We start from the raw sequence: 27,622 nt of genomic DNA on the forward strand, positions 1-27,622 counted from the left end.
GACCAAGCACTGGAACAGATTGTCCAGAAAGTTTCTGGAGTCTCCTTTACTGAAGGTACTCAAGAACCATTTGGACACAATCCGGTGCCATGTACTGTAGAATGACTACTTGAGCAGGGAGGCTGTACCAGATGACCACTGTGGTCCCTTCCAATCTGAGCCATTCTGTAATTCTGTATTTCTGACTATGCTGCTTCTATAGCAACATCAATCTACATTGAAATATTTGTTAAAATCATATAAGCAAGGATTAAGTAGTCAGTATTTTCCAGTGCTTTTCTTGTTAAACTTATAATTGACAGTGGGATTTCTTCATTTTTTTCTTTTTTGTAAGACAGCAACTAATAAATACATTCATGAAAATTGTACTTTTGCTTCTTTTGTTTCCTGCCTGTTTTGTTCTTAGATGATTTGCTACCACTGCTTCTAAAGTAAGAGATTTCACATGCTACAGAAGTTGAGGCCTGAGAAGTTTTCCCTGAAAGTAAAATGCTAGCAAGCTGCAGGAGATGACACTTATGACCTTGGAGAAGTTTTGTTGTCTAAATTAAGTTTTCAAACAGAAAGTAGGTCAGTTACACAAATAGCAGTATACTCATATTCACATCCTAAATGGTTGCTAATACAACTGTGATCTATTGAGGAGCCTTTTTTCCCACTGTAACAAAATAAATTTAAATATTAGATGTGGCCATCCATTTGGAATTAAGTACTACTTTTATTTGGAAGTTTATTCAGTTACCTCAAAGAACAAATTTCAAAGTTGAAAGAGGAAGGAATAAAAACATTTATTCTGCTTATCTTCCTTCAGATCCTTGCATCTAACATGGGATCAGTGACATGATGGGCATAACATTAGGAGTTCACAGTTTGTGGTGTGGTGGCAAAGCCATGGATTAGGGAAGAGGCTGGATCTCTGGTAGCTTTCTTGGGGAAGCTGTGTGTGCAGTGACAGTGTATATGCTGCCCATGTTCCTCTGTGCACAAGAGGGAACATGCCAGGTGAATTCTTGTGTTGTGTACATCCAAGAGAGGAAAATCTGTAATCCCCAAAATGTTGCAGCAGGCAGTGATGACCTCATCATTGAGAAACTTCCTGGGAAGTGAAGTGCACAGCAGATATATATCCAAACCAGCTGCTGAGTGGGCAGAAAACCAACCGGAGAGAAAGAAGCTCTCTTGCTTCAGCGTAAAAGAGAGATGGTTATAGATTTTATTTATTGCTATCGTCTTTAGCTGGCTTCCTCGCCCCACCCACCCCTCCAAAATTTAAATTTTCCCTTGGAATTAAAGCTTAAAAGCTTTTTCTTTGAGGACTTCTAATGGGAAAATCTTAGGCAGGTCCACCACATAGTTCCAGTCAGACCAAAAGGCTTCTGACTCTATGTAACACAATATATGGTTATTTGTCAGCAGGCATGAACAGTTTGGTGAATCTTAAATTTGGGGGAGGAATGTCTGACCCCATGTAATTTCCGTTCCCATTTAACAAAATGATGTGGCTTTAATTCAAGTTTACCAAGACACTTCCATCTTGCTAGATATAATATGAACTTCTACTTCTATGCAGATAAGTATAGAAATAGTGCCTGTCTTCAGGACGTTAAGAAATCTTTTTCCTCTTAAATCTGACAAAGACTTGTGGGTGAAAATACACTCTTTTCTTTCACAACGTTCTGAATTGCATGAAGTCACTGCATTGAACATTGGAGTAAAGTTGATTTGACAGTCAGCTGCAAGGGAAAACACAGTGGCCTAAATATTATGCTGTCGAAATCAAGTATGCTTACATTGTTTTCATTGTTATAGCCATAGTTTTTACCTCCTCCAATCATAAGTGACACCCCAAGGGAGTTCTATTTGAGGAAAAAGTCACGCTCTTTGAGGTCTTATTATCTAGAATTAGCTTTAAGTCGAAACAAGGCACCTGCAGCATGACTACTATTGAAAGTTTTCTGTGTTCATGTGAGAATAAAACTGTTCATCAATTCAGCCTGGTTGTTCCTCATTAAACCACTTCCTTTTATAATAGCACCTGCAGAACCCTGTGTTTCAAATTAACATTTAGAACTTTGAGCAGATCTCACAAAGCATTTCTCAGATGTTAATCTGCATGTGTGTGAGATTATTTCTTTTTTTTTTTTTTTTTTTGCTGTAAAGGTAATCTTTCATGGAAAGTACTGAAATTACAGATTTCAGTTCTTTTTAGACCTAATCCCTACAACTCTTCCCTCTTTGCTTTAACATCTATCTTGCTGCTTTATGGTGCTATTTATAGAGTGTCAATGTATAGTGTGAAGGAAAGATCTGTCAGTACTGCAGTATTTGCAATGCCTTCTCTACACCTGTTCCTACAAATATATTTTCAGCCATGCAGTGAACTGTGAAAAGGAGTGTTTGTGGGTGCAAGGATGGCTGCAGCTTCACCTAAGCAGATGCTCTTCCTTGGATATCCTGGAGTGGCCTGAACTGCTGCTTTGGGGCTCTACCAAGCAGCTCTGAGTAAAAGGGGCTGAAAGCGCTGCAGCCCTGAAGGGCTGAGTGCTGGACAGCATTGCTCTGCACATAAAGCCACTGACCAGTTCTCCCCTCAGATATTTGCCAGTAAATGTGCACCACCAGCTCTGCCCGGGAGATAGTTACCAATAATAACTACTAGCTGAATTATGGGGTATTTTAGGATGGAGGGGATGTCTGGAAATCACTAAAGGTGATTAAAGCAGGTCAGCTAGAATAGGTTGCCCAGTACTGTTGGGTTAGCCCAGGTTTTGGGGAAGTCTATTGGCATTTTTAAGTATCTCCATGAACGGACATTCCATAACCTCTCTGAGAAACTTGTTCTGTGTTTCCCCCCAAAGTAAGAAGAGTGTGGGGATTATGTTCAGATGAAATTCCTGTGTTTATATTTTGATGGGGTTTTTTTTAAAAATCTGTGCCTCTTGTACTGTCACTGGGCACCATTGAAAAAAGTCTACTTCCCTCTTCCTCATTCTCAACTTTCATTTGTACAGGTAGATAAGGCCCCCTTGAGTTTGCTTTTGTCCAGGTTGAACTATCCCAGCTCTCTCAGTCTTTCTTCAGGTAGCAGATGCTTCAGTCCTGTAATAACCTTTGTGGTCCTTTTCTGGACTTGCTCCAGTAGGTCCACGCCTCCTGTCCCAAGGAGCCCAGAACTGGACCCTGCATCCTGTGGGTGGCCTTGCCAGTACTGAGTAGAGAAGGTGAATCACCTCCCTGGAACTGCTAGAAATGTGTTTCCTAATGCAGCTCAAAACACTGTTGGTATTCTTTCCTATGAGGACTGGTTTGAGGTTAATAGATCTATTTTCATAAATGTGATGGAAATGTGCTAATATTCATATTTGTAAATGTAGACAAAACTTGCCAGACTAGAATACCAGAGCAGATGCCATGGAAAGTCCATTTCTGCCTGCCTTTTCCTGCCTCTTTCCCACACGCTTTACATGTTCTTCAGCATAAAGTCTAATGCATTGTGATGTTGAAAACCCTTCTAAATGGAATATTCCCATTTGTGCCCTATGAAAATTTCCTTGATCAGGGTAGGAAGGAGTTAAAAATCTATTTGTTCTTACAGTTAGATGAGATCTTAAAGAAAATTTCAAGTCCATTCTCCTGCCTAGAGCAACTGTTCATAGATGTGTCATTCTTGACGTGCTTTTCTAATATTTTTGTAAAGACTTTCAGAGATGGAGACAGGAACATTTCCCCAGGCAATCTTTACTATTGGTTCTTCAAAACCATTGACTACTGAGTTCCAGCATCTAATGATATTTCTTCTTTGACACATCTTAGACTTTATTTCTGTCCTACCAATGCTCTTCCTTGAAATCAAAGATATTCATGTGTTTATGTTAAAAGCATATATTTGTACTTTATGTTCTCTTCCTTGATACTTTATTTAAGCTAATCTGAAGACAAGATGTTAATTGGATCTGAACTGATACACCCAGAGCTCTACCAAGCTCATAGCACCTACTTATGCAAAACCATCTGATAGAAATGTCAAACTACACCATGTAGGCTATAGGAAAGAGTAACTTCCCTCAGTCAATGAAAAAGGAAACTAAAGAAAAAGAATGCATGCAGTATTTCAAACTGAATGAATATCAAAAATTAATCAGCTACAAACTTAAACAGGAAGTCTTTTCTTTAAGACTCATATGTGAATTGTGGAAATGAGAAATGGAATAGAAGATGTGAAGTATCAGGTAAGGACCCCAAAGTGCCAGCAAGTTTATGGGAGCTGGAGCCTGAAGACTCCAGAGGCTGGGAAAAAGACTATGGTGTGGGAAAGATGATGAGAAAGAAGGCATTCTTAGAAGTCAAGATAGAAAAAACATTGTTGTCTAATCAAATGATGTAGTAGAGATTTTAAACAAAAACTTTTATTATTTACAAATACCGCACTTGCTCTAGGTTGAGCTGTCTGTACAGAAATGTGTGCGCACTTCTATCATCCAGATTTCTAAATGATAAATATTCCTGAAAGGAAAGCTCTCTTTTCTGCAGTTGACATGAATACAATTAGATATTTATTTAGATATAAATACAAATATAAATACATGCAAAATATTTTGCATGTTAGTGGTCTATTGGTCATATTATCCAGGAAACAGCCTTAAAGATTTACAAATGTACCTAATTCTACTTCATGAGAAACTGTGCTGAAGTAAGGCTTGCAAGCTATTTCATAAGTGCTATTTCCAAAGACCAAAGTGTCAAACAGTGTTACTTCAAATACTCGAGAAGTGTCCACCATATGGAAAGTTCTGTCTGTGGGAGTCTAATTCAAGGGAAGCAAGGAGAACAGATGTGTAGACTGAGCTCAAACAGAGTGTAAGTCTTTAAAGAGAAAAATTTAATCCCATATTTTGGAATTAAGACAATCGTAAAATGCTTCTAATTCCAAGAATAATCCCAATAGGGTTTTTTTTTTGCATCCAGAAACCACTGTTTTAGATAGCATACTCTTTCCTAAAGGAAATGTCATTCATCCCAAAGCATATATGAAAAAAAGGGAAAGTTCTGATTCTAAGAAGGAGATATAGGTCACAACAAGGCAGTATGACAGTGGTGATAAGAGGGCAGACATTGCTTTTTAGAGACACCAAGCCCAACCTTTAGTGATGCCTCAGTTGATTTTGCAGCAGGACAGGATGTGATGAACAAAATTGCTCCTGGGTTTTTGAAGGCTATGTTAGAAACCAGGGACATCACAAAGGAATTAGATTTCACATTAGGTTTCACATTATGCATACATGAATTCAAATAATGGAAGTAGAGCAATTACAAGACATAATCCAGCCAGCTGAAAACCTGTATCTTAACTGTGCAGTTATAGCTGAAGTATTCCAGTCAACAAGCATTTAGCTAGAGGCAACTGTGCCTCAAAACAGAACATTTTCCAAAATTAGTTTTGAAAAATCGGCCCTTGGGAGGTACTTTTTAGCTACTTCATGATTTAAATAAGGTGACTTGTAAAGAGAACATCTATTGCCCCAAGATTTGCTGATACTCATAAAAGACAGAGCTGTCCTAGTTGAGAATCTGGAGCCTTTGGCATATTATATGAGTTATACGTAATTTAACCTTTAACAGCTTATTTTAAATCATCTATATAAAAATATCTCTACAGTAACTTCAGAGCAATCACATTCTTTTATTCTGTTTTCTTTGGACACTAATTTAAGTGTTGTTACAAAAAAAAAAAAAATTGAAATCCGTGTCAAGATTGTTTTTGCCAAATCATTAAACCTTTCCTAGTAATTTTGAGTTTTGGATAAGGTGGAGAGGTCTTCACCATAAATCTTATGCATTTACCAGAAAGACCTGTGTAGTATCATGGAAGACAGAAGTAAATATTGAGAACAAAAAACAAACTTCCATGAAATATTGACTTTGATAAATTACTGCAACCAACTAAATGCTGAGAGTAGAAACCATTGTGTACTTGTTCTCTCTGTGTAGATCATTATCCAGTTTATATATTCTAATCCTGACAGTGCGATTTTTTTTTTCTTAAAGCTGGGGTTTACATGCTGCAGGATATGTTCATATTAACATTTTAACTCGGATCAGGAGCTTAGTTTAGAATCTAGTTTTCCAATTGTCCCTACTTGCTATGCTTTGCTATTAGATATGCTGCATTCCTTTAAGGTGACTAAATTAGGACATGCACACATAATGCACTCTAACATTAAGGGTAGTCTAACCTGACACCACATTAGAGCTCCCCTAAAATAAAATCCTATGACATGCGTATGAAGTGGATGTCTGCACTGGTTCTTTTACAGAAATGTTCAAGTTGAGCTATAATGAACAGATTCCATAGCTAGTGGAGATATAGTTAAATTTTGCCTAAATAAATAATTCCTATGGAGTTTCTCTACCTCTTTGCATTTGCCTTTTATAACAGCATGAAATAGTCACTCTTTTGTAGAAACAGTTCTAGAAAGGATTTCCTTAATAGGAAGATAAGGAGATTCTTCTCTATGAAAGAGTTGTAGCCCTAGAGAACATGATTTTGCTCTTAAAGAAGCTTTAAACACAAAATAAAAGATCGTTCAACTGTACTGGACATAAAAGTGGGACCAGGAAGTATTCTGAGTAGCATTTACTAAAGATGCAAGTAGTAATACTATGTTTATTTCTCAACATTTAATTTATTTTCAAAGAAAAGAAATTTAAAGAATGAGAAATCTGAGACAGCCAGTAATTTATTTGTATTTGCCACATATATATATATATATATATATATATACACACATAGACTTCACCACTCTGATTTCTCTGATTGGGTTTACATACCCTGTATATGTTTCCATATTTCTGCCCTTCATGTCAGTGAATGGCAAAATTTGAAGTTCCTTAGGAAAAAGCTTAGTAGCAAAAAAAATTGGAATTCGTTATATGAAATGCTGTTTTACCTTAAGAGAGGAAATGGATTAGGCATAAATTTGCAGAAATTAGTCTCTGCCTTAGTCATGATGTAATAAACTATGCATCTTGTGTGTAGCAATCTGAGACAACCTAATTTTGCCTGTTAAGTTTCCTCCTTCTGACAAAATATGAGAATTGATTAGTTAATGCCTTGAAAAAATACATGGAATTTGCTATCTTACATTATTACAAGTTCCAGCTATCAAAGATTATTTTTGAAATTCAGTAGGCTTTGTCAGTATCTAGTGAACCTGAAGAAATTATTTCTTATTACTCTGTCATAACTCCAAATTTATGAGCAATACGGGATCTTAGTCACACCTCAGACATAATCCTTGCTAAAGCTGTAAAGGAATGCTAGTTAATGCATGACTCCTCCCCAGAGATTCTGCTCCATATTCACTGTTGTTGCTCTCTTCCATCTCTTGCATCCACTAAGTTGTTCTGACTGCTCCAGCTGGCAGCACACAGGGGGTCAGCAGCTACTCCCCTTATTTTATGCTCTGGTCTCATTGTTTACTGAAGTAGCAATGACCAGCTTTAGAGAAATCTTCATTTCTGAAAGGAGGCTTCCCTCTCCTCCCCAACAAGTCATGGAAAAACATGGTTAGAAAGAAATTAGAATATCTGACAGAAGGAAGTCTAAAATTACGGAGACAGAAAATAAATGAAAAACACTAGGTAACTTCTGGGGTAAAAGTCAAAAAGATATGTTACACTTAAAGAAAGGACTGAAATCAATCATATAGCACTAGCTCTAGAATGTTATGGACATTTGTCAAGTTTTTCACCAGCCAAGCCCCAGGCAGCCACTTGCTCACTCCCCCACCAACAGGATCAGGGAGAGAATCAAAGGATAAGAATATAAAATTCATGACTTGAGTTAAAGAGAGTTTAATAGGGAAAGCAAAAGCCACACATCCAAGCAAATCAAAACAAGGAATTTATTCACTGCTTTCCAGCGGGCAGGCAGCTGATCATCTGTCTCCAGGAGAGCAGGGCCCCATCATGCATAAGGGTTATTTGGGAAAACAAACACCATCACTCCAAATGTTCCCCTGCTTCCTTCTTCTTCTTTCCACTTTATATACTGAGCACAATTTTATATCCTCTGGAATATCCCTTTGGTCAGTTTGGATCACCTTTTCTGGCTATTTCTCCACCCAGCCTCCCATGTATCCCTAACTTCCTTGCCAGTATGGCAGTACAAAAAGGCCTTGGCTCTGTGTAAGCCCTGCTCAGCAGTAACAAAAACATCTCTATATTATCAACCTCGTGTTCAGCACAAATTCAGAACAAAACCTCATACTAGCCACTGTGAAGAAAATTAACTCTACCCCAGCCAAAACTGGCACAACATGTAAGAAATGTTTATAATTGCTAGCACAAGAGGTACAAAAACATAAACAAATTAGATTTACACCAGGCTTTTCATTTGAATATAGTCCAGTACTGTAGGATTATGTGATAAAGCTTATCTGCACGCTCACAGAGAAACAGAGAGACAATGGTAGGAGGGAAAGCCCAAATAATCCCTTGCCAAGCTACTCCCAGGCAGACCAGACATGGCCATCAGTCCACCTGCAGAAGCCCAGAAGAGCACAAGGATACACAGGCAACCCAAATGAAGGCCTCTCAAAGAATGAGCATCTTATCCAGGCACCTCCTTGGTCTGTCCCAGGGGAGACATCTCCAGCAAGCAGGTGGGAAACCAGTCCATAGAAGTCATTGGGAGCAGCAGACCAGTCATCTTTCAGATTAAGGGTGTGGATGCCTGGGTATAGATACAGCTATAGATACATAGATGTATGTGTGAATGTACAGTATGGTAACAAGTGGGCCTCCATCCTGCCCAGCCCCAGAGGAAAAGCAGGATGAGGCCACTGGAGCTATGTCCTCGTGGGTACTCCAAGTTTCTCTCTGTGATCTGTGTGGACAATCATATTGACGTGTATATATGGGGTATGTGTGGGTTTTGTGTGTGTGTCTCCTGGGAGCACGTCTTCAGCGTCAACACTGGCACATCTGGGTGTACAGAACACCAGTAGCTTTATTCCTCTTGGATCCAGCATGAATCATGTACCTCTAACAAATACCTTTTCTTATTTCAACTGTTACAAAAGTTAGATAATGAATAGTTAGAATACTCTCAAAGGTACTATTCATGCAAAACATTCAATTTAAAACCTGATTTTTTTAAATCTGCAATAATTTTGCATCTTGAACAAATATTTTAATATATTTTTACAAAAAATACCTTGATTACTAGCTTTCAGAAGAGCACCAAAGAAACCTTAATTTTTTTGACCCATACTGAGAAAATAGGAATCCCAAAGGACAGATGCTATTACAAAGCCTTCATAGGTTCAACCAGACTCCCTTCTCCTAAATCCATTTGGCCCATTGCTTCTGTTATGCAATTATATAAACCCATATTTGGTTCCATGAAGCACTTTACTGCATCAGCTTATGATTTTCCAACTTTGATCAGACCAAGAACCTGCTAAGGTTTTTAATGGACCTGTTTTATTAAAACCATAGCAAAATCTTTATCTCCTTGCTTAAAAGTGCATGATTTCTCTGCCATTTTAGACAAGTCAATTTTTCAATAATTCTCTTGCCAACTCATGTATCACTTCTGTGTATTCTGGGTAGCATTGTTGTCTTTTTTTCCCTACAAGCTTTCTTTTTATCTGCATTTTTCTCCACATACTTTAAAATGCAAAGATCTTTTCAGATCTGCAAAATCTCGTGCACCTGTCACATCAAATGATTTCTATCTGTTTTGTTGGATTTTTTTAATAACATGAATACCCTTGACACATGAATTGCAGAAGTGAACACAGGAAGGGCTATTCTATTTTCATTCAACACTTTCCATTCGTACCTACCAGGGTGATAACGTATCTTGATATCAAACTTGAATCCTTTTATTTCCTCTACGAAATGTTTTCTTATTACTGAACCTGATATGTTTGTACTTTGGGACACCAAAAGACTTGCTAATCCTGTTGAATTTTTATTTCTTGGGACTTGAAAGATCTTTAAATGTCTGCAAAATATCTTTTTATTTGAATTAAATATGTGTAATTAAAATAGTTCTAAATGATGAGCTTTAATAATGTACAAGCACTAAATGATTTGGTTTAATTTGCATAAGCCCCTAGAAGCTTTTGGACACCTGTTCAAGTTTAAATTCTGTGATTATGAAATGGGAAGCTCTTACAAGGAATGATGTTGGCACATGCTTGAAGCCATTCCTCTTTGAGCTAAGCTGCTTCCAGCAAGAAGCACTCTTTAATGAGAAGTTCTGTTGCTATAATGAAACTCTGTAGCTTTTTGGTTTTTTCCTGAATGGTGCAGGATTTCTACTTTCATAGGAATTGGGGCCTAAAATCACAGCACAATTTGGGAAAGACAGAATTTTGAAGGGACATAAATCTAAAGAAAATGACCAAAATTTCCACTTTCTCAAATGTTTGAATTGGTTGGTAGGAATTTCCTAACCTGGTTATTGAATAAAAGCTGTTAGTCCTGATATGTTTTCTTTAATCTTAACCGAATGCAAATGTTCCTATTATATTTTAAATGCATATATAATATGCAAGCAAATCGAGAAATTGGAGGGGAAGGGTGTATTTTTAAGGTATGAGATAAATGAGAAAAAATCTAAGTCTTCAGATAATGACACCTCCAGTTTTCTGTGTTTGTTTCTCTTTGGCCTTCATTATGTCCCTAGATTCCTTGTGGGGTACAGATATTTTTGAACACTTCTTCCAAATCTCTCTGTTCTTGCCATGTGATATATCTATTGCTACGTTGTTCCTAAGACTCAGATATTCAAACACTGAACAGGGGTTATTTAGTTTCTATTTTAACAAAGATATCCTCAAAAATTTCCTTTTCCACTTAAATAGATGTGTGGAATATATCATGTGTTCTTGAAGGAAGAAAGAAAATAAAATGAAAAAAAACACAAAGAAATGTGAAGGACTAGGAGTTTCTGTCAAACCAGAAACCATTCTCTGTTACTTTAGCCCATACTGGAGGTCAAAACATCTCACAAGTCAAAGATATTAAGACTTGCAGGGGATTCAGTCTGTGTGGAAGACAGAGCCACTGAAATTCCAGCTTACCAAGTTTTCTGTGACATCTGTGGATTTGCTGCATGCAAGAGCAGTCACTGGGACAGCAGAGGCAAACATGCAGCTTGTAGTGTGGCATCTGTCTGACTTTATTCTGCACAAGCTGCTTTCCTGTGGAGCTCAGAGACTTTTTAAAGGTAAGACATTTTTTGATAGAAAATAAGTTGGAAAATTCTTGTGATATTTTGCTCAGGTCAAGCTGTCTTTAGCAGAGGAATTTAGCAAGGGTCCCAAGGCGAAGCAGAGACAACATTGATAAACGGTAATGTAATATAAAACCTACAAATTCCACATAAGTATAATACATAAATGTATAGAAGTCCCCAAATCACCCAAACTAGAAGATCAATCAGTTTTACATTATTGTAAAGACTACATCTATTCATGCAGTTTATGGACATTTTCTTGAATGAGTCTTCTGTAGTTTGGGAAGTGAGTTCCTTCTCACTTGTTCATTTCCAAGTGAGTGTGTCCAGTTACTAAACGCTGGGAAATTTTTGTATGTGTGCCTAAATATCTCGAGTATAAATAATTCACATTATTTCATTTTCATTCTATTGAAAGTTCTACTAGACTTGATACTTAGAGGAGTTTAGGCTTCAAAACAAGTTTGGATTAGGAACTGCTGTGTTTAATTGCTCTTTGATGGCCTCTGCTGTCCTGATGTAGAAAGAGGGGAATTAGAAGTGATGTTAGTGAGTGAGCCAGCACAGGGATGTGTGGCATGTATGTGTGTTGGTCATCCTCTCGCTATTGCAGTATAGAGGTGGCATTTAATAAACCTAAAGAAGTAGTCTCATAGTTGTGGAGGAAAAAAGCCTCTTAGATTTAATCCCACCAGGCTGTCTGGCTGGGCTGGATCCAACCCAAGAGTGGTTGCAGAATTTACACAAAGCCAAACTAACAGAATCATATTCAAATTTTTAGTTTTCTTTGTAAGCCAACTGCTGTCTCACTTTTCACTAGCAATAAAAGTCATGAAGCAGATTATAACCATTCTCAGGAGTATCAGCTGTTCCACACATTTTTATTTGATGGTAAACTGATGCAGTTTATTTGTATGTAATATCCATGAGCACTGAGGAGTACACCAAAGCCAAAGAGCTACTCATGTACTTAGTATGGACTGCTGGACTACAGTCCTTTCCTTGCTGGCTTGCTACTCATAATCAACCACAGAACCACAGAATATCCTGAGTTGTAAGGGACCCACAAGGATTCTCCAGTCCAACTCCTGCCCTTACACAGGACAAACCCCAAATCTCACCATGTATCTGAGGATGTTGTTCAATAAATAACATCCTATTTAACTTCATTGAAAGTTTTTTTGTCTCTTTTTGCCTTCACATGCTCTCCAAGATCTTTCTTTTCATGTGAAAACAAAAGAGGGATAAGAAGAACTATGACAAAGTTTTCAATATCTAGAATTAAGTCCCCTGTAGTGTCTTAAAATTCTGTACTTCAGGGATAAGGGAAAAGTAGATTTCAGTTCTAGATCTTTAAAGCACACAAATATAACTAAAATATCAGTGTAGACTTCCTAAATATTTTTTTTTTGGTACGGGGAAGAAGGGGGGGGACAGGGGGAAGGGGGAGGTGTTGCCAGAAGACCCAGAGCAATATTTGCTTTAGTAAATATATTTCAGTTAATATTTAACAGTTGGTGTGTATGGGAACTGAGATTAATTGGGGGGCGAAAAAAAAAGGGAAAGATAAACAAGGAGCAAAACAAACCTTGTTATCATGTACCTTCTGTCCTTGATTGACTCTGTTGATTGCCTCTGTTGTTAACATGCACTCTCTGTTCTTGTTTGAGTCTGCTCTTGATTGAGTCTGTTCTTAACAGCCCTTGCTCACATTGGTATTGTGATTTGTTCCTCTAAGGAGCAGCAACACACTGAAGATTACTTGTGTGTTTGCCACTGGGAGAAGCATCTCATCTGAGGAAGGACTTACTTTCCAATCCTTCACTCACTGAGAATTGAATGTTTCCAGCTCAGTAATTTTGATCAGATTCGTGTTTTAGGTGTTCAGATCAATGGTTTTAAAGAAGCCCATTTTTCAGAAAGTGTTGAAAATATGAACCCTGGAGATTTTTTCCAAGGACAAAAATGTGTTGCAGAAGTTATGGCAAGAGGAATTAACTTGTTTGGGGGAGAGAGGGGGGTTGTTTGCTGCTTTAAAGAAATACGTTTTTTGTCCGGCACTCTCTGTCAGGTGCAGAAGAGAGAAGAAATAAATGTCCTAGTGAAGGAGTTGTGCTTTTTTGTTTGAATGTGTTTATCCAACATAATCCCCTCAAATTGCAACAGATTACAAACTAATGCTTCTAGAAGTGTATTACCTTCTGTCATTGTTTTCCAATTCAGTGGTATGTGGAACATTGGGCTACTGTAAGAGTCAAATCAACTGCAGAACTGTTACATTTATTTTATCATTAATGAGATTCCTAGGTTTCTGATTCCCATGAAAAATGTTTAAAAAGATCTGTTAAGATACTATAGACTTGTGAATTTTGAAAGAAAGGGATTTTGAGGGGGTTGGACAGCACATATCCAAGTCCTTCTTTGCCCTCCAGTATAGTCAAAATGTGAATTTGCCAGCTATTTTTAACCCTTCCTTCCTTCCTTCCAGTGTGAGAGTTTCCACATTATGAATAATTTAATTTGTCCCCTGATTAGTCATCTATATTTTGAGCTCATCCAAGTTGCTTTATGAGCTTAATAAATACATTGTTCATTTTATACTCTGCAAGAACTAACCATGATGCCTGCAAGCTCGAAGGGAACTTCTTTCATGTTCCTTGTTAATTAAAAGATCTAGTAGACTTGACAAGTTTCACTCATTTAGCAGGAAAAGCTTTTATTTTTGCATGAATTTGGAGTTGTTTCTTAAATAACTTACTTATCTGTGTCCCTGAGACATTTTTCCACATTCTTGTTTCTTTAAAATGTTTAATACAAAGCTGTCATTGCTTGACAGCCCTGGATCCTTTACTCTGTCTCATCCATGAGCACAAATAACTGTGTCCCTGATGAGAAGGAAGTCTATTTTTGCTTTCACTGGTTAAAAAAATTCCTAGATTGATCATCCAAAGATGTATTTCACTTCTGGAAATTATCATATAATAATAAAGATCTTTAGCAGCAGAGACTCTTAAATTTAGTTACCTTATTATAGGTGAGCAGTAATTTAATTGAAACTAATGTTATTTCTGATTTATCTTCACTGCAGCTTTGACATAACTGCTGCAGCATTGCCTTTTTGTCTGAACAGGCCACTAATAAAGCACAACAAAACAATGACTTTGATAAATTCTCTATTGTGCCAATGTAGTTTGTCTGTTGTTACCCAGCATGTTATTTGGGGAAGAAAAATATATAGATCCTATGCAAACAATGACAAAATCTGTATTGGTAAAGCTTTTGTAGAGTTCAAGAAGAATGTGTTTGGTTAGACAGGCTGCAATTCCCTCTTCATTAAGCATCCTGTGGCACCTATATGCTAATTCCATAGCGTAATTCCAAGATGCCCTTGTTGGGACTGCTCACAAATATTGGGCAACAGCCCTGAGGGAGTACTCACTGAGACATTTCCGTTGTGTCAGCGTAGTGGATGTACCTTTTATCACTAGAGTGATGGAAACATTGCGTATTTCCACAGTACACATGCAGGGCCGTATACAAAACGGATATTATAAACAGCTTTGTTTGCTGTCTCATGGCACTGCAGAAGAGACCCTCAAGCCTATGTCCTTCAAAAGAATCACTCTGAATGCAGGGCCAGTAAGAAAATAATGCTGATCCATCTCATTTGCATAAAGGTTGCTATATTCAATAATGCTGATCCATCTCGTTTGCTTAACGGATGCTACATTCTCGGTGAAAAATGTCACATGTCTGAACTTGCTTTAATTATATCCATCCTATCCTGCATCTGCTCACTCTGGGTCAGTGCTGCAATGTCAGTCCCAATGTGGGGAGCTGGAGGAGAAGGAACATGTGTGCAAACACGATTCTCAAAATTCAGGTATATTTAACAAAATCAAGACTCCACCATAACCTTGAAGATGCTTTTTTCTTGTTGGCCTAATTTAGATAAGATCAATCTTATGATCAGCACTTTGCTGGGGAACTATTTCTATTTTAATATCTGTGACAAAGCATTTATTCTGGTTTGCACATTTGTGCAGTCCTGTGACATTCATTCCCCCAGTTCTGCAACATTCATTCCCCCAAAATCCACATACTAGAAACATGAAAAAAGGAGATTATTTTATTATGTCAATGTATTGTTAAAATTCTAGGGGTTTTTTTCCTTGTTTTTAATTTTTTTAATCAACAGACAGGTAATACATTTTTGGGATTGTTCTGTAATCCTCCAACAGCATTGTTTTGTTTTATTAATAATTGCTGAAGTATCGCTTCAGTCAGTTTAACATTATGAATTGTAACACTGCTTCTGAAATCTTTTAGCATTTGTTGACTTTTTTTGGAGCAATCTCCATTGTAAAGATAAATTAATATAGTAGTGGCTGAGTTTATTGTGAATTGCTGAAAGAGATGCTCAGAACAACATCCACATTAATTTTTCACATTGTTACCTTCCCCTGAGTGTTAGCAAGATCTAAATTTACATCATTAAATAGTTCTCCACATCCCATACTAATAAGCAATTCTAGAATCCTCTTGCATCTGAGAAATAATGCATCATTATGAATGCAACAATTTCACATTCAACTCCTTCATAAATTACTTCATTTCATAAAACACTAGTGTTTTGCTTCATAAGGCATTTCTTCACTGTCCATGTGAAAGCAGGCTACATTTGTCTACATTATGAGCTGAGGGAGACCTTGAAAAAATTTTATGATTTTTCATGGCACATCACATGAATACTTTCTGCACCATTGCTCAGCCACTGTCTCATCTACTCAAAAAATACAACACTATATTTTGCTATTGAAAAATTTGTAAATTAATGTAGGCAAAATCAAATATTTTAATTAAATTATTTGAATTTTAAACTGTATTCAACATTTTAAAAATAAATATTGCTATGGTACTGTTAACAATTTCTAAAAGTGCAAATCAGTTAATTTTTAGTAACCTGGCTGAACTACTAGGATGCTTTAAATGTCATGACCAGACTTAAAAGATTAATTAAGGTTAAAACACCCTTATCTATCCATGCATTTCCTTTATGACTTATATGAACCATATACCTTGTATTTTCTCATATTCTCTTAAAAAGTGTTTATTAAGTTTTGTTTCTGGATCTTCTTTACTAAGAGACCTGTGAGAATATATACAGCAGAAGATATTGTAGAGCACGAGACCTAAGCATGCTTTCTCTCAAACATTCTGAGAATTGCTATGGGAAATGTGTGATAGGAAGAGAAGGTACCACAGAGGTGGGGCAGCACTGTACTGAGCCAGTTTCCTGGCTCTACCTTCAGACTTGTGTTCAGCCTCCCCTCCAGCTCACTTCCTGGAGAAGGGTTGATTCTGCATTCATGGAAAAAAATGTGCAAAATTCAATTTACAGTAATTTCATTACTATAAGGCGCACCCTTTTGACTAAAATTTTCCCTCGAACCTGGAAGTGCACTTTATAGTGCACCTTATCTGATGTACAAAGTTGCGAAATTTGCCAAACCGGAAGTGTGAGTTGTGAGCCATGGTGGGGAGCCGGAAGTGCCACAGCAGCCGGCTGGAGGCAGGCCCAGAGGCCCACGGCACCGCCCCTGCCGGGTCCAGGCAGTCCCAGGGGCCAATGGCTGCCAGGTTGAGTTGGGGCCTTGTCCAGCAACCACGCAGGGGGAGCTGGGGGTGGAGCCTCGCTGCAAAAAAAAGTGCGCCTTATAGTCCAGTGCGCCTTATCTGATCTACAAAGTTGTGAATTTTGCCGACTCCCGGGGGGTGCGCCTTATAGTCCGGTGCGCCTTATGGTCGTGAAATTACTGTACTTGAGAAAAATACACCAAGTTAATTATAAAAGAAAATGGATTTGTCCCCTTCCATCTCTCTTGGACAGAGACTGGGACCTCTCACTCCATCTTTTCCTCTCTTCTCATCTCCTCTCCTCTTTTCTCTTCTGTTCTCTTTGTCTCGCAACCCCAGCTCTAGACCATCCACATGGCAGCACCAATACAGGATCCAGAAACTGGTGATATTCCTTGTTTTCTTCCACTGCTTTGCCTGGGAAAATAGCCAAAACATGACTATTATATTGTATCCTGTAATCCTTATTGAAATTTGCTGTGGGAGGGAGGAGCTTGTGGAAGTGTTTTGGCTTGTGAACCAGCTGAACCAGCACCTTTTAGGTGTTTGTGGTTGGACTTGTGAAGTGTACTGTAAAAAATTAAGGTCTTGTTATCCTCCATGCATGTAGAAGTGCATTTTAAGGATTTAAGGAATGTTAGCTAATACCTTTCGAGTCTAAACATTGGGCTGGTTGCTGGAGTTATAGAATGCCATGCAATAAAACATAAGAGTTGCCTGACACATGTCCAGCATCTTTGTTCAGCCTGACAAGAATTTATAACAAACATTACACCTCCTATCACTGAGTCATGACAGGTATCACGTCCGTTTTCATATTATAGAATGGCTTGGGTTGAAACAGAACCTAAAGATCATCTAGTCCAAATCCCTCTGCTTCAGGCAAGGACATTTCCACTAGATTGGGTTCATCAGAGCTCCATCCAACCTTCCACCAACAGTTCCACGAACAAGGCATCCACAAGTTCTCTGAGCAACCTGCTGTGGTGGCTCACCACTCTCACAGTAAGGAATTTCTTCCTAATATCTACCTTTACCCTACTTTCTTTCTGTTGGAAATTATTCCCCCTTCTCCTGTCACTACATGCTCTTGTAAAAAGTTCGTCTTCATTTTTCTCGTAGGTTTCTTTATGTAATGGAATGCTGCAATTAGGTCACCCCAAAGCCTTCTCTTTTCCACCCTAAGCAATCCCAATTCTCTCAGCTTTTCTTCACAGGAGAGGTGCTTCATCTCTCTAATCTTCTTGGTGGCCCCCTCTGTGCTCGCACCAGCAGGTTCATGTCCTCCCTGTGCTGGGGTGCCCCGAGCTGATGCAGCACTGCAGGTGGGGTCTCATCAGAGCAGAGGGGAGAATCCCCTCCCTCCCCTGCTGCCCACTCTGCTTTGGATGCAGCCCAAGACATGACTGGTTTCTGGACTGTGAGTGCCCTTGACTGGGTCATGTCCAGCCTCTCCTCCCCCAGCACCCCCAGGTCTTTCTGGGCAGGGCTGATCTCGATCTGTTCATCCCCCAGCCAGTATTGATACCAGATATGGTCTCATATTAAAAAATAATAAAATTAAGAACCTATAAAATTTCAGTAATTTCATGCATATAAGGCGCACCCTTTTGACTAAAATTTTGGTCCGAACCCAGAAGTGCACCTTATACCCTGGAGCGCCTTATATATGGACAAAATTCCGAAATTTGCCAACCCGGAAGTGTGAGCCGTGAGCAGCCCAAGCTGAGTCCAGCCTGCCTGGCCCTGAGGGGGGCCGGGGCCACCCCCAGCGGCAGCCCTGAGTGGGGCTGGGGCTGGGACCAGCAGCCATGGGGGAGCGGGGCTGGGGCTGGCAGCCACGGGGGAGCGGAGCCGGGGCCGGGGCCAGCGGCTGTGGGGAGCAGGGCCAAGCCCACCCAGCCCCCAGCTGAGCCAGTAAACCCTGCGATCGCACAATTCCATTTCTAATTCGTTACTTTGTTGTGCACGGATCCTCACTGCAAAAAACAAGTGTGCCTTATACGCCAGTGCACCTTATATATGGACAAAGTTCGGAAATTTGCCGACACCTGGAAGTGCGCCTTATACTCTGGTGCGCCTTATACTAGTGAAATTGCTCTATATTTGGGGGAGCACTAAATGTAGAGAGAAATCATCACAGACTGCCCAGGTTGCACATAAAGTTTAGCAAAAGTAGATATGTAAATCATCAGCTAATCTTTCACTCTTCATGACCCAAGAAAAACTCAAAGGGATGAAAAAGAGACCTACCTTTCACATGTACGTTGGATACACTGTGGTGGGCAAGAGCAGAGAAAGGTAGGTTATGCTGGTATTTCACTGAAAGAAGTATAGCAGAATACAGTGCATCTTTCTTTTTCTTTTTTTTTTTTTTAATAAAAGTTTTCCAGGTTTTGGATGGAAATGGAAAAGGGAAGAAGGCAAATTTGTCCCAAATTGATGCATTCAAACTTCTTTCACATGACCCAGGAGGAGCAGTACGGCAACAACAACTTGCTTCCTGTAAAGCTTTTAAATGAAAAGTTCTTTAATGAGGCCAGGATTTGTTCTTGTATGAGTGAGTTTTCCCAGTATTTTCAATGTGAACAGGATTTGAGTCATTTCCTCACAAAGTGGCAATGAGGAAAATTAAGTGAATAGGTCTCATGATCTCCTATTTTCCAGTATCTGAGTACCTAATTGATTTAGATTCTGAATACATAATTGTAAGCTTGTGGAACATAGTAGGGTGTATAAATCTGCCCATCTGAAATGACCTAAAGTCAACGTGAGCAGTGTTGTCTGAATTCTTAAGGCCAGCTGTGCTCTCCAGTTATTAATTACCATGTTCCTTAGCTTCCAGGGTTGGACTAATTGTTTGTCAGATGTTGATTCAGATAGTAGCAAATGTGGGAAGATTGAAAAAGACAACTTCAGGAAATATATTGTTTGTTTTATGTTTTTATATGAATATGTCTTCTCATGTTTCAGCTGTTCTGACCTTTTTTGTACAGGTACAGCTCAGTAAACATAAATTAGTTAGGATTGCTGGCAGCAATATGTGTGTTTTATTGTATCATGGTGTATCCCACACAACCTTGCACCTCTCTCTTTCTGGTGTGGCGTGAACAGTTCCATAATATGGATACAATTCAAGAACCCATTCCTGTTAAGGATTAGTCCCCCACACTGAGTGGTTAATGCTATCCATTTATATTGCATTTTGGAAGGGAATTGTAGCTACTCAGCAATTTTTTTTAAAAAATGAAGTCTTTATAGGAAAATATATCTTAATATACGCATTTAACTGAAGTTACCATGTCTTGCAACTTTGGGTCTTGACATATTAGTGTTGGTTTTGCAACAGATGGTTCCCCCCGCAAAGGACGTAAAACTCAGATGTTTTGAACACTAACAGAATACTTTAAGGAGTTAGGGCTATCAATTAAAACATGCAGGGAAAAAAAGAGAGAAAAAGCTACCTATATGTTATCACTGTTTAGAAGACACAATCTCAGAGAAAGTTTATGAAACAATAAATCTTGCTTACCAAGAAACAAAGTCACATGTGGAAAACCTAATAATGATGAATTTTGGTGTTTTTTAGCCTCAAGGAAAAAATATTTTTTCATAACTCTTATTATGTTTCCCACTATGCACACAGAAACCAAAATAATATTCTCATTCTGTCTGTTTTTCTCACTTAGAGTATCTGGAAAGCATTTCCATGCTGGTGATTGAGGATTAATTATGCCCCATGAAGTTATGATTGCAAATGTGAATGCTGAGTACCCTCTGTATGAATTTAACTAGCAACTTCTTCTCTGAGTAAGATCATGTATGGTTTCCTTTGTTTTTCCATTTGTTCACAAAAAACTAAAAAAAAAGAAAGAAAAAAGAAAATAATGACTTTCTTTCTTTCACTTAGTCAGCTTATGATTTCTCAGCCTAGACAGATCAATCTGCTTCATACGTCACAAAATATTCTGAACAGAACATAACGTAATTCATGGTGTAAATTTTAGATCAGTGATGCTGGAGAGTTCAGGCTTTCGTTTAAATTTTTTGAAAAAATTAATATTGATGTACACGAGATGAAAGGTTTTGATCTGATAGTATCAAAGAAGCCTTAGATTTCCAGCAAAGCCCTGGAGGCTCATAATAAAAGATACTGCTTTTTTTTCCTCCTCTCCTGAAATAGGCATATTCTTCATACTAATTATATTTTTAAATGTTCAATAAATAGATCAACAGCTGCCAGTACACAGAGATTTATGAAACAGGCTGGACTGGAACAGTTTTAAAAGTCTAGACTGTATCTTTTAAGTGACTAATAAGAAACTTCAGAAGTTGTCAATTTTTTAACTGGGTTTTCTGTCTAGTGTTAAAAAAAAAAGTCTTGGGACACTTTTTAGCAGTAAATTTAGAGAGTCATTAAACTTCGTTCTGTTCTCTTAAAGAGGGAAGAAACTGACCTGAATTAATTTTGACCTCAGGCAACCTTTCCAAAACTCAGGGTGCTTAGGAAGAGTGAGGAACCTAATGAAGAGAAATGCATTATAGATCACAAAGTGATTTTTTTTCCCAAAATTTTCCTAACTCTAACCACCTGTTCAGCTTCAAAGACTGTCTGTCTTTGAGACAAGGAACCAAGATTTATAACTGAAACTTGGGGACTAATATTTTTGTCTCTAGGAATCTTGGAGAAAGGGAAATTGGCAATAGTTCTGAAGGTCTAGCTGCAAGATTTAATTTCTTGAAAAAAAATAACAGACAGTGCTTAAAATGAGGAATTTTCCTATCATGGAAATGAAACTACAAAAATAATGGTATCCTACTGACCCCAAGATGTAGACAACACACAGCCCAAGGGTGGTCCAGGAACCTTGTGGTTGTGCAGCCTTGTACAACTTGGCTTTTTCTGGCCCTATCTGGTTATTGTGAACTGATAAATGTCAAAGAAAGAAACTTGATAATATCTGTGTATTGATTATAGCTGTTCATAAAATTATGCCAAAAAAAAAAAAAAAAAGAAAGGTATATTCATCCAGGGGGAAACAAAGTCTCAGAATTTAATGGTTTTTTCCTGCATTTGAAAAAAATAATGATAAAATTGTTGCTCTTTGACCAGGCAAGGTATCAGCCACTTAATGTATTTCTTTCTTTGCTTGTATGTCTTTTCTTAAAGATTAATATAGGTAAAGATGACAAAGTTTTTAGTTTCATTACAATTAATCACTTTCCCTCCAGCTCTCAGACCTCAGATCATGATACAAAAGATTCCAACAATGCAATCCTCTTCCACCCTGAAACGTTTGCTAAAAAGGGACCACATCCTTTCTGGGTGGAAAATCATGGTGTTTTTAAACGCTGCTGACCTTAGTAGTGAATGATATGCAACTTTACATAGAAAGGTAGTGGGGAAAAATAAAAACTTCTTCCTTCCACATGAATTGCAAAACCCTGTAAAGACTGATTCAGAGACTGGAATAGATGGTAGATGTACTTTTGTGCCTTTCATTGGAGTTCCTAGCAGTTAGAGAGCAGAGGAGACAATGTTCAGGATTCTAGAACTCCTAGCTCAAAGACACTAGATTCAGCTGGGACTAATGAGTAGCAGCTGTTAAAACACATTATTACGCCATCTCAACAGTGGCTTCTGAAAGGTCCAGAGAATCTTCACTCAATTACTGTATATTTATTTGATATTCCTCCGTTTTAAAATGACCTTTGCTTAAACCAATTTATGTCTTACTGAATTCTTGCTGGAGGCTCCCTGAAAGGTATTAGTTGATACCGGCAAGTTTCAACCATTTGAACTGTAGAAATTTATTTTTGTGTAACTCAATATACAAACATAGTTGTATTGGTTCTGGGGTTGGCTTTTTTTTTCCCCTCTACATTTATTATTTTTAATATTAATTGAATTTCTTTTGAGATTTATAAAAGTCAAATTCTTACAACTAATGGCTATTGCATATCAATATACAGACTTAAAATGAAGTGCTTAGGGAGCAAGGTTTAGAGTGTAAAATTAGAATTTTCATTGCATATAACATTAATGCTCTGACTTTGTCACTACTTGTTAGTACAAAAAACAGGTGTTTCTTTCCAGAAGCCATCGTACTTCTTCTAATATTCATTGAGCATTCAAGTTATCATGTATATGTAACCCTTAATTTATTGTGTCTCTTTAACCATGTGCAGAGGCTCTACAAGTAGAGATTGTACATTTACAGTTTTTAAATGTACATCCAGTATTTACTGGCTTGATACACAGAGCGGGTAGCTAGGAGTAACTAGACTAAAATGAGTATGGTAAGCACCTCCAGTACAGGCATCTGATAAGCCTCCACTGTCCAGATAATTATTATTGATGTGGACAAGTGTCAGATCCTCCATGGTCCTTGGAACAGGCTTGTTCTTGATCATTCTGAGTTCTCGCTTTTTGACTCGCTGGTTCTTTTCAGTATTTCAGCCCTCTTCATGTCACTGTTTTCCTCTGACTCCCCAAGCTGATACTATCATTTCAAAAATTTCACTTTTTTCTTTGTTTCTTTTTTTCTCTCAAGAAGAAATTCTTGGCTTTAGCCTGTGTCCTCTCACAGCTCAAGAATTTTCCAGTCAAGCTGAGCCAAGACCACATAACTGTGCCTTACAAAACTGGGCCATGGGCTACGGAGAGCTCAACCCCTGCGCCACAGATTGCAGTGTGTGCAGGCACAGATCTGTTGGAAAAGGTATGGTTTAAGACCTAGTCCACATACTCCTGAAATAGTCTTAATGTCAATTATGTCAGGAGTAAAGATTTCACTTTAGCTACTTACCTTGCCTTTTCCTTTATGCAATGAAACATTGAGACAATCTACAGATGCTTAAGTGCAGTACATACATAGAGCAAAGAAATTCGAATCTTTAACATGTCCAGGATGAACAGTTTGCTTAGCAAGGAGTTATATTTTCCATTAATATTTTGGGGGTTGTAGTTTTTTTAGCATAGTGGCTGACCAATATTTTAATATCCTTTACAAGTGGTATGTGAATCATCAAAAATTTTGATAAATTAATGCAGTGCTATTATAGGGCTATTCATGCAAAATTATTTAATGTCTATGCATAGAATTACATGTTTGGCTTGGTTGAAAAAGCATTTTATGAAGGAGGGTTTAAGGGAACACTTTCAGAAACCATAACTCCTTAAAGGTTAGGCTCATACACCACTTTGAAAAGTCTTTTAACTCCTGTTTAAAGTATTTCTGAAAGGTTTTCTTTCCTTCGTAGCTGGGCACTACATGCATAGATAGCAGTTGATTTTGGTAGATCAATATGAGAATTGAGATTATGCAATAATGCACCCATACCTACCTTTGTATTACCTGAAATATTAGATTGCGATCTAGCTTTCTTCCAAGATCTGAGAAAAAGATCATCAGCTGTGAATAACCCTACTCTATCCTGTCCATATGAAAAATATTGACCAAATAATTATATTATAATATATGTATATTATTTATATTATAAATAATTGGGAGCTGAGGCTATTATCTATTGGGTTCATTCAACACTGAAAATCCCATGGCTAACTAAACTCTGTTTACTTGGAATTTGTGACTCTAATTATTTTTATTACTGAATTCAGACTGCCCCAGAACCTTAGCAAGACTTTTTACTTTTCTTGGAAGTATACGCCTAGTTAAATAGTCTCCCATCTCATAATTTGCATGTCCTGATTGAAATAAGATGTTCTTTCACTGTCCTCAGGAAAAGAGCTAGCATTTGTGACTACATGCTAAAAATTACAAATAAGAAAGCATTCAGTTCATGGTTTGAAAATAGAAATAACAGTTTTTTGTTATATGCTCTGCTCTCATTTTGTCATAAGACCAGCATAATTCTTGAATAAAAGCAACAAGAGAAAGTAATTAGAGCTGGATTCATCTTTTCTGTCAGTGCTACATGTTCTCATTTTTGAACAGACAATCTCCATTAAACTGCTGAAATATACTTCACAGACAGTTTTGTGGAGAGAAAATATAAATATTTTGATAGTGATTTGGCAAGAGTTTTAACATTAGACCAATCAATTTTGCAGTTTAAATGGGTGCAGGATAAGCTGTGACTGGTGATTGCTTCAGGAAAGAGCATGATATATTTTTATTATATGTGTAATTTCAGATTATTCCTGTTTTCCCAGCTGCTTCTGGATGGGACTGAAGAAAACACCTTTCTGCAGTTGTTTCAATGCACAATATACTCAGAAGGCTCTGCTGACAGGATCTCTCAGTGATTCCTCTTCCTTTCTATCCCTAAAAGTTTCCAGAAAGTAAAGATATTTGCCAAATTCTTTCATGATTGATATTTACACTTTTCCTTGAAATTGTGCGTATTATTATTATTATTTCTTTCTTAGGGAAAACTTGAGTGTCACATTATAAGGAGATGCTTCTATAACATGCAAGAAAGTGTGTTGCAGATAATGGCATATTTTAGTAAACAGGGAAAGGACTATTCTGTTGGGAAAAAGATAAAATAGAAAATATTGTATGGCAAATTCAGTTCACTGTGCTGTGACATATTCAAGAGACCTTGGGATCAATAATGTTCATAATCTGATTTCCCAGAATGGTTTTTCTCATATGCAAACATCATCAAATCAGCTGTCATTTACAATTCAGCACTTTTGCATAATGCCTGAGAAGCTGAGCAATAATTTAAAAAACTTCCTTTCTCCTCATTTTTGACCTTGAGAATTGATATGAGAGAATCTGGCATGTTGGATCTTTGTGTTGATTTCTTGTTCAGTAGCAAAACTGATCTCTGTTCTAAGGCTAGCAGTCTCTCTGTTCAAAGGCAAAAGCATTATTGCATCTCAACAGCATCAGTCCAAGAGCAAATCTTTTTCTGGGGGCATCACAAAATCTGGATAATGAGACCAGAAAAAAAATTCTGAGAGAAACACAAGTGGATTAAAACACCTAAACTTGAGCATCTTTCTTTGCCAAGAATGACTGCAATCTATTAGCTCAAAAAAGTTGTTCTTTCAGACAAGAACAATGGTAATGTTGCTCTAAGTATAAACAGTGTAGTAATACAAAATCACATTAATATTAGGCTAAAATGAACCTTGGATGTGTAGATACCCTATCCTCTTATTTGGTTTGATATCAGTATTTAGATAACAATACCTTTTAAAAATCTCATATTTCTGTGAAAATGAGAATTTTCCAGTCTCTTAAAGATTTTTTTTCTTTCCCTCCTCCCTTATCAGGGATACTCCATCCAGGAATCTGTCCAGCGTTCAAGTTCTAGATAGACTTTTTATTTAAAACAAACTTGGATTTCAGAGCAGTAGCATTTTTTCTAAGATGAAGCAATGCTTTGTGAAGAGGTTTCTCTGACCAAAAGTCAAATGCCATCTACTCTGGTAGATTGTATGGAATCTGCTGAACTTCCTATTCTAACATTGTTGATTTTGTCTTGTTTTCTTCTGTCTGTTCCTGAGTCTCTTTCTTTTTAGAAAAGCATTCTAAGATTTCTAAAACTTTGAAGTTACATTTAAAAAACTCAAAACTCAAACACACACACACACATGAAAACCATAAGACTTGAGACATAAAAATTTCTGGTTTGTTGTTCTGGTTTTGTTTTTGTCTTAGGACCATCAGGTAGTAATTAAAACACTGAAATACCACAATGGATAATGGAGATTGAGACAAATGCTGTTTTTTTTTATTATTCAATGTCAAATATAGAAACATTACCCTGTCAAAAGCAACCAAGAGGGAAAGCACTCTTCATTTGTTAAAGACTTGAGATATTGTTAAGGCATTCAATAATGTTTTGAAGCACAAAATACAAGGTACTGTAACAAGCCCTGGGTACACTATTTTCAGGCATCCTGCCTTCAAGATAATAACTCATTATGGTATATAATTTTTACCTTGGTCTGACTTCAGGCTGCCCAAGAGTGTATTTTGTGTGACAGTGGGAAATATCATTCAGACATCCAAGAGGAAAATAAATTTTTTCTTACTAGGATTTTAATTTGAAAATCAAACCCAAGACAGTAGAACAAGGCTAGGGCTTAGCTTTCCAAAGCGATGCCTTTTTAAAGGAAAAATACAATTTCTCTTTAGAATATCTGCCTATGTGAATCCTCATCAGTGACCAGTGAAATTTTTGATACTTTCATCAGTCATTTGCTTTGAGGTAGCATGTACATTCCATCTGTCTGCTCTTCCTCATTCAAGAACCACAGATCAGAGAACAATCACTCTTGCTAAACAGTTCATTTATTTTGCTTCTGGCAGCATGAGAAGTAACCCAGGGTACATTAAATTGCAAAGCCTAGGTTTTACATGTACTTTTTCTCATTGGTTTTTCATTTGGTAGTTTGATTTCTCCCTAGTTAGTTTGGAGGGAGTTGGGGGTGAGAGGGGTGGGGATTTTTCTTGCTCTTTTTTCCTCCTCTGTGACAAAGATATATAAAATTATTTTTCTCTGGGTAACGAAAGTTGAAATATAATCCAGCAATACTCTTGTTGTTATCAAATCGTGGTTGGTAGAGTGCATCCTATTTCAGAAGATAAATAAGTAAGCAATTAAAGACCCCTCATAAAATTATTTTCATTGGTTGAGCATACCTGCAAAAACAGGCTTTATACAGTCTTATTTCAACAACTGATTAGTAACTGATTAATTCAGAAAAACTTGTTACAGCTCTTGGGTGATTTAATCACTTATCAACAGTTT

Source organism: Catharus ustulatus, chromosome 1 (genome assembly GCF_009819885.2).
Source record: "Catharus ustulatus isolate bCatUst1 chromosome 1, bCatUst1.pri.v2, whole genome shotgun sequence".
Lineage (NCBI taxonomy): Eukaryota > Metazoa > Chordata > Aves > Passeriformes > Turdidae > Catharus > Catharus ustulatus.